Genomic DNA, 11654 nt, shown 5'->3' with positions numbered 1-11654 from the left:
TGAAAATGAGACATCAATTAGCGAGTCGTGAAAAAAAGGAAGCAGGCCGGAGAAAAGAACACTGGCAACGACCAGCTTCCGTTTGGGGTTTGCTTTCTGTCGGGAGGCTGACTTACTTGCACGCTTGCTCGGAATCGGAACAGAACCACCAACTGGGCGGTCACACGACATTTGCTGCTGGCCCGTTCGCCGGAAGGTAGAACTTCCTTCGTCGAGAAAGGGACCCTCGGATAGCGCCGAGTTTCTTGAGATGGTTTTGATTCCCTACTGGGGTGCGTGTCCATTGTGTGGCAATTGGTTTCGGGCCTAGGTTGATTTTTTTTTGGAACCCAGGGCTGAGGGTAAGAAAGCGCGTGTAAGCAACCTATAAAATAACGCGAATAGTAACGCGAAACATTGCTGTTCATTTTATTCGTTAATAATTGCAGAAGGAACACATGCTGTAGTACATTAGGCTTGGTGAATTTAAAAAAAACTGTGTCAAATTTAATCTGTCTTCGGTTCTGTAATTAGTGCATTGGAATTAAACATGATTTAAACGCCATTTTACGGCGTACGGTTTAATTGGACATAAAACAGATTTGTAGAGATGCTTCCTTTGCTTAGGAAAAGGATAATTTGGCGTGTTGAATTGGATTTCATGTACCATAAAAATGTACCTGTGCCTAATAAGGGAGTAAAACCCCTTCGGTAGTTAAACCAATTTTAATGATGAAGAGTATGAGATCATTTTTGACATTCCACTTGAGAACAAATCACTTGCTTATTGGGTATAAACTATGTTGCACAATACTTTATTTTCTATAATTTTTCTGGAATTTTGAACATTTTTATTGAGGACATATTAATTTGAACAAAACGCTAAATGTATAACAGCAATCAATGGTTATTCATAGAGGAGACTAAAAGAAAGAAAACTGTGAAACGTAACGGCAACTAACCGGTGCGTGGCATCAGAAACGCAAACCCTTCAGGCCACGTGGGCGTGCAGAGAAATGCTGGTTCCTAATTAATGTTTCCCCAAAATCGCCTCTCGACAAACTTTGCGTCACCTTAACTGCGCTACCCGGTTGACAGGTGAAGCGACCATTCTCAGCCTTCAAGGCGCCTCACTTGTCCGTTCCCCCAGTACCCGGTTCATGGCAGGATGATGGAGCCACTGCCCGCTAGATTTCTAGTGCCACACCTCCGCTCGAACCGATTGCTGGCGCCATGAAGTGCCCGGGAGAAGCTTGAAGAAATGCCGACAGCCTGAAGTGCTCACTAGTTTGCTGTTGGCTGGTGGGTTTTGGAGGGATGTTCTCCCGGTATGTGGTTCCGGTGGGTTCGTGAGGAGCTCCCCAAAGAAGGTCCAAATTGTTTTGCAGTACAGCGAACGGGACAGTTCGTCGTTGAAGTATTACTTGGAAGTGTTACGGCGTGATGGTAATCAAAGGGAAGAATAAAGACAAAATAATTTTCACTGAAAATGGTCCCTAGATCGTTCATTTTCTAAAGTATTCTAATCTATTTGTCTTGAAAAGAATTGGTAGTAGTTTTTTGTCTATATTACATTTTTTGTAAACTTTTATAAGATTCAACATTAGCAACAGGTTCGTGTCTTACTTCTGATAAGCAGAATGATTCATCGCATCTGTATTGAAAAAGAAATTATCAGTTCCGGAGGGCTCAATGTGGCTTCGGTTTTTGTTATTGGTCGTAAGCTAACCCGGCGAGTTGGTGGAGCATTATCTTTTATCCAATTCTGGGAGATGGCGGGCGCCAGTGCTTGAAATCCCGCCAGTTGGTCGGAGTTGCCGGTAGCCAACTGACAGTGTTTGGATGCGAAGCCAACCAACTCCTTATATCAAGGCCCTCGCGTACTCGACCGCGACTAGTTGAGTTTCTGTTCCTCCGTTATGCCATTCCAACGGTCAGCGGTATGTGGCCATGGGGAAATGGGGGAGAATGTGGCCTCGGGAAAGGTCAGAAAGGGCTAGCGGACTGGCGTGGCTTTGGCTTTCGTTAGCGTATCGCCATTGGCGTGGAAACCGTCTGGCAAAGCGTACGTGCGAACACTTTCCCGTACTCCAATCAGTCGGGGATCGTTTTGACAAGTTTGACAGTTGATTTCCGCTCGCGTTGTGCTTAACGTGGAGGTGCCATGGCCATCCGGGCTCGGACGGTGGAGCCAGAGAAAAACTCAACAGTCGTGATAAACAAACGTCGCGGCGTCAAGAGAAGGCCACTCGAAAGTTGGAAAAACTACCAACCTTTTCCTCGTTCCTTCGTTATCTCAACGTCTATGTATCTATTTTCTCTTTCGCACTCTTTTTTCTTAGCTCCTTAGCGGTAAGCTTTTCTTCACTCTTTCTAGGTGTTGATTGGTTGGTTTTGTTTTAGGATGAAGTCTCTGTTTTTATTATTGTATCCTTTAATCTAGTAGTAGTAGTTACTTCTCGAACAAGCGCAACATTTTTATTTTGTGTCAATTTTCCTTTTCATTTTGTTCGTTTCATTTCTATTTATTACTTGCTAACATATTTGCATTATCGATATTGTGCCGCAAAGTATGTCAAGTCAAATCGGAAACTTTTAGTATTATAAGGGAATGTCAACCATCCAGATAAAGTTATTACACAAGTGTATTTCAATGTTGGTTATCCTTCCTTTCTTTGTGCAGTAAAAAACTAAAAAAAAAAACAAACAACAAACAAAAAAAACTTAAACTTTTTTCTACTATTTAAAACAGCTGTTATTTTATTAACAATACAGAGCGCGACTGAGACCTCTTTAATACCGTATGTTACCTGCTAAACCCGGTCAACATTTCCTCTGCATCCGGTAGGATGAAGTAAATGGTCGAAATGAGGGCACACACTGGCAAACAATGCCACTTGAGCTGATTTAACGGAAACTCGTATAGTAAAGGAGAGTAAAGATGGAGGCAATCCTGGTTTGGGTCGGATCGGTTAAGTAACGTTTCTTACCTTAAGACGGGATGACCTGCTCCTTAAAACTCGTGATCACGAACCCGCATGTAGCAAACCCGATGCGATGAGTGGGCTTGGGAAATTCCAAAACGCGTGTATTTAAATAATCGCTAATTTTACTGTTTAAAAACCTAACTAAAAATGATTTAAATTTAGGTGTAAAGGGCATAGACATTCGTAAATGACTCCAATTTGATCTTATTTAAACCTCATTCCAAAGCTAGACACAATATTTCTGTACGAATGAAATGGTCTCCAAAAACACCTTCAGAACCGTTTCCTTTAAATGGATTATTCCGATCACCCAATCATGGCACAGTCAATTCCGTTGGTCATCGAATCAAATTGGGCCAAACAGTTTACGTCCCGCGAGGCAAATGGTGCAGATGAACTCTATCGGGGAATGCTAGGTTTCAGCGCGCTAGCCGACCCGGCCGGTTGACGAGCTGGGAACGACGTGACGTGGAAAACCGGAAACCGGACGCCGCCGGAGCGAAACAGCTGAATGAAACCCGCGTGGAAGGGGGTACTCTTGAGCGCGGGGTGCGCACAATAATGCGCCATCGCTGGCACGGCACGGCGTACATATGCTGCGTTTGGAATTTTCTACCGGCTCCGCACGGTGGGATCGTGCTCCTTCAGAAACAAAATCTTCGAGTGGCCACTCGTGATCGAACAATCGATGAGCGAACGTACTGGCGATGCGCGCGCCCCGGATATGAATGCATGAACGTGGGGGACTACGGGAGTGCGTCAGGAGTTGAGCCCGTAAGGACTCTTCACGGCTCCATATGCCATATACTCCGGCACGCAGAGGGTTGGTGACCGGAGGGTAAAAGGAGGTGGAATAAGAGCATGTGGAAATTCAGTTCGCCGGGCGCACACTGCCAGCATAAGGCGAACGCAACGAGCGCACCCGGGGAAAAATACAAAGACAAAAGTAGTAAACGAAAAAAAGAAAGAATTTGTCAAAAGAAGCGAAACAACGAAATACGAAACGTGAAAAAAACAGAATATCCGCTCGAGAAACAATACACACTTCTAGGTGCAGCAGTAGTGGTGAACGTTCAGCAAAGGTGGAAACTGGAGATGGGGGAAAAACGAGAGGAAAACATAAAACAATAAAACCAAAACGCGAATAAAAGTGATCGCGATTGCTGCAGACGTTTGACAGCTTGAAGATGGGAATGTCAAACGTTCGAGTTAAAAAGGGTTCTGTGCCCGGCTTTTGATTTGAGGGGGATCCGTTTGGAGTGACCAGCCGGATTTAGCGATACCGGAAATCGTATCGTGGTGACCTTATGTTTGATAGATGATAACTATTGAACAGTTTTCTAGCAAAACAGTACAACACAAAAACTTAACCACTAATTACCAAACAAATTTAAATCATCAAACTGATAGATACAGTATGCCAACAGCGATACAATGCGAGGCGAGCATTTCCAAAAGAATGTGTTTTGCAATTTTCTGCATACACAGATGTAGATTTTCTAACATCACGTCCGAGTTCGACAACATCCAATTAGTCGGAGCTGTTGTGGAGTGGTTTCATCAATACTTTTCATTTTTGAACCAACATTTTCAATCAATTCTTCGCTTTAGGAGAGCAGTATTTTTGTTTTCAACTCTTATCATCCATGCTCGTTCCGAAACGCGTTCCACAAATTCAACTTTGATAGGAAAGATTTCTGTTTGTATGCACCATATCAGGTCAGAAGGTTCTCAATAGGTACAGCACTCACACCGATTTTTATCGGTTTCAGTGAAATGATGGCTGCCACAGGCACATATTTCACGGAAACACCATAGTTTCATATAATCTAAACGAGAGTTATTCATCAAAGTGCCGGTTTTAGTAGGAGGTAAAGAATGAAACTCAACGGCATGTTTCGTTCGATTACACGATGCTCCAATGTTAAAAGCAGTCTGTTTTTATTTTGAAAATGAATATGTTTGCATTTTGCTGCGGTGCAACTGTGGAGGCCTTGGAGCCTGAACATGTACATTTAATGGTTTAGGAATGTGTAGATGCAGCATCTGTTTGTAATGTATTCAAATCGGCATAGGTAGTTGGTAGGGGTTAGTGATTTTTTAGTTAATATTATTAAAAACTGGAGTAACTGCTCCGAGTATTTTTTTAATAATTTGTTTTTGTATAAAAAAACTAGAACATGTTTGTTTTGAATGTTCTCTTCATCCAATCAAATTGGGATAGAAGCCGTAGGTCACACGAAGCAATAGAAAGAGTGTGAGATGAACGAAATAGAGGATTCTCTACAACTCGGCTCAAGTGAGCTCTATTTTCGAGAGGACAACTTCATATAAATAATAAATTGTGCACTCACTCTAGGCCCGGGATTAACGGCACGCACCGAGTCATCTGTCCCCTCCAAGCATCTCTCCATCTACAGCCCCACCTAAAACAACCCCTTTCGAACGGAAAAACCTCGAATTTAGAAGCGAATTGATAACAACGACTAGCACACCACTTTCGATTTGGTGTTGGTGTGTGGGTGGCATTTTTTTTTAAATTGTGTTCCCGCTGGATTCCGGTTGGGGATCGGGCCGGAAGTGGGCGACACTAAGCCACGGCTGCATCCACCCGGCTGGTGTCTATCGATCGTAAGTGCTTGCATCTAAAACAATTCGACCAAAAAGTCAACTGTCGAGCAGGAGTGTCGACCGGGTTTCGAGTGGCCGGGAGTGGTGTGACATCAGCGGAAAAGTGTGGATTGTCGTTTGTGGGTGGAAATGTGTGGATGCTGGTTCGTGGCACAAATTGCAGAGTTGCGGTTCCGATTGCGTGCTCGGCTTGATCAAGTTTTGCTTCCGGATTTTATCGCTTCATGGCGACACGGAGAAAGTGGCCTATCTGAAGTGCTCACCTTTTCATTATATCTGTTGAAGTGATGTAGCTTTATTTATTTCAATACAGACTCAGCTCAGCACATAATACGCTTGTATTATGTTAGTTATAGTATAAAGTATTTATTGTTTGGTTTAAATCAGATACGTACTATTTAAAATAACTTTTAACTTTGATGTAGAAACAAAAGTCCCTTTTACGTTCATATTACTACGAAAACGTAAAATTGCGTGTAGAATTGAATTAACGTTGAAATAGAACAATCATAACCATACCTCAAAGGGGATAAGTAAATTGTTCTCATAAATACCTCAACCGCTCGGCATAATTATCACAAAACCTTCAATGACTTCAAACGTTTTCAAAAGCTTCATGCAGCTTTTTTCCCGATCTAAAACACAACCGTCTAATGGTGAGTGTTTTAAACAATTTCACAACATTGTTTCATTTCTCCGGGTACCCTCCCCCGCCTTGCCACCCTGTCCTGACACTTTTGCTTCCGTGCCAAAAACCGGAAAACAACTCGATTCGAACGCCTGAATGGGTTGCAAATTGCAGCTCGTTGGACGGTGCACTCGACGCCGACTAGAAAAGGCGCCCGTGTTTTCACATCCAAAGCATTATGCGTATCGCTTGTCCCAAGGAACGGAACTGCCAGAAGGCGCTCAATGGAGGCAAACAAGCTGTTTTCCAAATGCAATGGCGGGAACGGCGGGAAAATGCGCCAAAACATACCGTTGCGAAGTAAGCCGGAGGGTAGGACAAGAAAAAGGTCTGAAAGCTCCACATCGGAGACGGATGCACAATGGAGCGTGGAAGGAAATGGCTTACGAGGCAATGGCTAAAAGCAAGCATTATTATCCCCACCGAGAAGGGGTCTAAAGATTTGTGGGTACACGATTAATGCAAGGTAAAAGGCTCACATTGAAACAAAACGTTACGCGAAAAATTTCCACGACTTTCCCTCTCGCATGGTGCTGTTGGAGAACTTGATGTTCATGCCTTGAATGATTTTTTTTTTTTTTGCTTCAAATGATTCTCTGCAAATGAACGCGAGCGAATACTGCCAGCAATCCACATACTTTTGTTTCTTTTATTTTGAACTGGAATGTGTCTTCTATTGGAATAAAAGTTGGTACACACAACTGGCTGGTTTCGAACAATTCCCCATTATGCGAAATTTTAACGCAACAAGGAAGCTGAATTGTATTTCCCTTTTTCAACGATAATCATTCATACATTGTGGGGAAAGTGCAGAATACAATTTTCTATGTTGCTAATTAAAACAATAAAGGATATCCTTTAGTGCGCCACGCCTCCTAGGTTGGATGTTGGCGTGAGCGATGTTTCAAAGAATAATTCACCCGTCTGTATAGACCACTTGAGCGTTTGGTAAGTCATTTGAAGTAACAAAACTTACCAGATAATGACCATGGTATCTTTTATCAAATGCGTCGAATCATTTGTGCTATGCTCGTGAAGTTCTTTTCTCTTTAAGAAAATTTGTAAAGCCTACATTCGATGCTCATTGTTTTTTTAATGACGAGATATTTCCACAATAATAAAGCAACTATAACATTTTCCATGAAAGTCTGTAAAGTTTATTTAATTTAAATGAAGATAGTAGTAAATGGCAAATGGGCGAAAGCTACTGTCTTTATTTAGGGTACTCTTACCATCCCTTTTGTCCTGTTATCAAAATGTGCACTAATGTAGTCATCAGTTCTGATTTAAAATCAATCAATCGAAAGAATGCCATATCCTTGCATTTCCGGCAAACTTTCCCGTGTGTATGTGTTTGATTAGTTTCGCTCCCCAAACCGGTACGTGTGTGATGACGCAGGAGATTGAACAAGTGAGCGCATGCTCTTGAACGATCCTCTCGCAGGACAAATGTATCGAAATTGTATTCATTCCGTTCCTTCCGTTTGTTTCCGGCGTAAGGATGGCCACGACGAGACGCGCTTGACGCGGTGTTAACGCCCACGACGAAGCATTGGATCGGGCGCACCGTTTTATTTGTGTGCGTTCGAAAGCAGCGCAGGAGCAGGTCGCCTCCCTCGATGGTAGTGGTACGTGCTGCGTTTCATCGTAATGTTGCCTTTTTGACTCCTTTTGAAGTTTCCTTCGCTACTCCTCCATTTTGCGCGGCTATCTCACTCTTTTCCCTGCCATGGGTCGCCGTGTCGGTGCGCTCGCTCGAGTGTCATTCCATTCGCTAACAGAATTAATGATTGTTGTACAATCGAAACCGGGCGCCATGTTGGAACTATTGAAATTCGGTGTACGGCGGGTACATTTGCCTTCATTCGATATTTGATTTCCGGTTGAGGTTGTACCAGATCAGCACTGAAATTTGGGAATTTGTTGAACTTTTACAACACTTGGTTTAATTCATTATGCGCTTAATGGGATCGCTAGGTAGCATTTCGCAGAAAAAGTAGTGAACAAACGCTTACACGTAGTAATGTTTAGGAAAAATTTTCGTTTATGTTTTGTAATGCTTTTTACAATGGACAGTCATTCCAAATTCTGAACTCTATGCAAATGGAATAATATTCACTCTCGTGTAGATCCGAGCACGTTTTGAAACGAACCATATGAAAGAAAAACAATCTTTTGTAAATCTAACCCAAACTATTTCGGGTTGATGATGATTTGTCAAAATTCTAACAATGGGAAGTCTTCCACAGTCGGACAGGATCGAAAGTGCTCGGGGGTTGTGGGCCCGTTGGAGGTTATGTCACGTCCTGACGTGGGCTCCGGGCAGGACACATGGCATGGAAGGAAAGGAATACATAAACCTTCCATCGGCCGGGTCGGACGAATTGAAATTGAAATCCAGGGACCGGTCAAATCTCGGTGAAAGGCGAACAACAGATGGAAGGTACTGGTGAATCCATCCACTGGCCAATGGAACCTCGAATGGTTCGAAGAATGCATGGGGTGATGTTTATGTTGCCGCGGAGATGCTGTGTTGCTCCTGCTACCCTTGGTTCCCCGCGTTTTACTGGACATCGGCCCCGGCAACCTTCATTTGTAAAGTAAATATTAGTTGTGAAAATAACCGAATATTTTTTCTCGCCCTCTCGCGTTCGCTGCGGTTGTGCATTTTTGGCCATCTTGCTGTCAGTCAGTCTCGGGCAGTAATTCTTCCTTTCGGACTGGGTTTCCATTTCTACTCCGTCCTTTCTTTTGTGTCCCTGACGGTGGACTATGGTCACGGCAGCTTGGTAGAAAGTCTGAGGGGAAAATAGAGTGAGCCGAAATAATAAAAAATAGGTTAAAAAAAATAACATTCAACCATTGTCCAGTCTCCGTTGGGTTTGTCGTGATTTTTTGGAACGATTTTTTTTCTTTTAGAGAAATGTCCAATCGAATGGTTGACTTTACGCTTTCGAACAACAGTGATAAACCGTGGGCTGAAATGTAGCCCACATCAGCATTGAACGTATCTAAAATTAAAGTCTGAATATTAAAGGATGAAATAAGTGAGAAAATTCATATTCGGATGACAGACTTTTTCTACATCGAGCACGTCCCAAGTTGTTTTCTTTTGGCGCTTAATTCCATCCTCCATCGGACAGTACATCCGCCTCGCCAGCATTCCAGCGGGCTAGCTAGGAAAATATTGTTTTTTGTGAGAAATTCTTTCTCCGTCAAAACTCGGGCTTCTCGTTCGGTTTCCGATGTTTTGTTAGTCGCTTTTCCTTACCACCATCAAATCCTTTCCAAGCAAAGGCTGGTCCTGCCCAGTGTTAATTTGTTTTCTCTGCTTTGCGGGTGAGAAAGACCAAAGCAAAAGGAGATACGAAAGCAGGAAATTTTCAAAGGACAAATTTGCTGCCGAAAAACTTACGCGTTGACGTCCGTGTTGAAGCAGAAGTAATGGAAGATAAATAAAAACACAGCCTTTTGCGAGGAGGTTGTAAAGCGGGTTTCAAATTCTAGTTTTACTCTTTAATGTTTTAATTCATGTGCGACGTTGTAAAGGTGCTGGTGATAAAATTTCTTAGCAAAAAAGCTTGCCTTTGAAATCACCCGGGAAATTTAGTTGTGTTTAAATATTTTCAGTAGAAAATGCGAGCCCCAAAAACACAACATTTTCGCGTGGACCGAAGTTTAATCGCTTTCTTTCATTTCAATCGCCAGCATTTTCTATTATTCACTTCCCCGAAGTGTAAAGCGACACCTTCTGGCAAGAGGGTTTTCTTTTTATGAAAATTTTAACTATGAAGAATGTACCATATTCTTTTGAAGATCGGTTTTATTGCTTGGCACGTGCAAGATCAAGAGATTTTTCCGGTTGATTTACACCCGCATGAGTGCGGTATGGATTTTTCAAGGCGTTCTATGAGGTTATGTCTTCAGTTAACAATAAAGATGAGTAGGTTTTTGTATTTTATATGTAAGTTCTAACACAAAAAATATTTGAAGTCTAACAAGAGATGTGGAAAGGAAAAAATATTTGCAATATTTGACTTTGAAGCTTATAGATTTTTAAACTATTAAATTATATTTCCATGATAAATCAACATTTAAATGTCCTCACCCATCTTCATTTTCATCCGTTTTTGTTCGAGAATTTTTGCATTTCAATGGCACCGAACGGAACTACACTTCCCTTCACCGGAAGCACGACACTTGACACCTCCAATGGTGGTTGCAGGTTGCATCAACGCGACAGAGCACGATTTTTCACCGATGGTACGAAACCGATACGGCTCGGTGCCACGTGCCACAATGCTATGCTGCTGCCTTGAACGTGTATGCCTAATGTGTTTGGCTGCTGAATAAGTCCTTTCTTTCCCGGGGACAGGAAGGCACCGTGACGGCTTACCATCCCTGGACAGCGCTGCACCCAACGTACCGTTTGTTCAATTTTTCACAGCGAACGTGTGTGTGATGACATTCCATTTCACGCCACATCCACAACAGATGCCCGGAGTGTCCAGTGTGAATGTTTTCTTCGTCCATCGTTTGGCCAACGGCAAGGACGTGTGGTTGTATTGTACCGATAGGATAGTGTTTAATTCAATCATCAAGTAAATTTAATGGCCCGATTTTATGTTACATCGAGAGGAAAATTGTTTCGAAATTTTGCCTAACTTCGCAAGCGTATTATTTTATCGAAACACACTCCAAAGGCATAAAACTTATCAACTTTTTGTTGGTTTATTTTGTTTATTCGTTGTCTGCGACTGCCAACCTTATAAACACCACCACATACGTTTATGGGCGGTAAAATTGGTTTTCCTTCGGTAAGGTGCTTTTCCAAGGCTCTGCCACTCTCCGATGGACTCATCCTAGTCTGTTTTCCCTTTCCTCGAGCCAAAAATCGAGAAACGACCAGCCATTCGAGTCATTTACTCCTGAAAAAAAAGTGGGAAATCGTTGGTCAGTGGAAAAACCTGTCAGCACCAGACACGAGCACAGGATTCGGGGTTCCCTTTTTCCCTTACAGCTTCCCATCCAAGCATGCGAACGTTTCCGGTCCACCGGAGCTCCGGAGGTAGCGCTGGTACGGTTTTATGGTTAAACCTTCGTTAGGAGTCTTTTTTCCAGTTTTCATCGGTCACATTTCAAAATCCCCAAACGCCCAACGCACATACACAGCCGAAGTGTTTTATGATAGTAATTTAGGATATGGAATGCTTGAAATTGGTCCTTTCACTGCTGTGGAAGTTTGCGTAAATATTGCAAGAGGTTTGTGGTTAACGACTGGCATAACCTTTTTTTTGTTGCCAATATTTTAACTCACATACTCATTTGTTTGTTATTTAGAGCTACTGGTTTTATCTAAGTTATTGACT

The sequence above is a fragment of the Anopheles ziemanni genome, chromosome 3, assembly GCF_943734765.1.
Source record: "Anopheles ziemanni chromosome 3, idAnoZiCoDA_A2_x.2, whole genome shotgun sequence".
NCBI classification, from domain to species: Eukaryota; Metazoa; Arthropoda; class Insecta; order Diptera; family Culicidae; genus Anopheles; species Anopheles ziemanni.
This window is presented reverse-complemented; position numbering follows the sequence as displayed.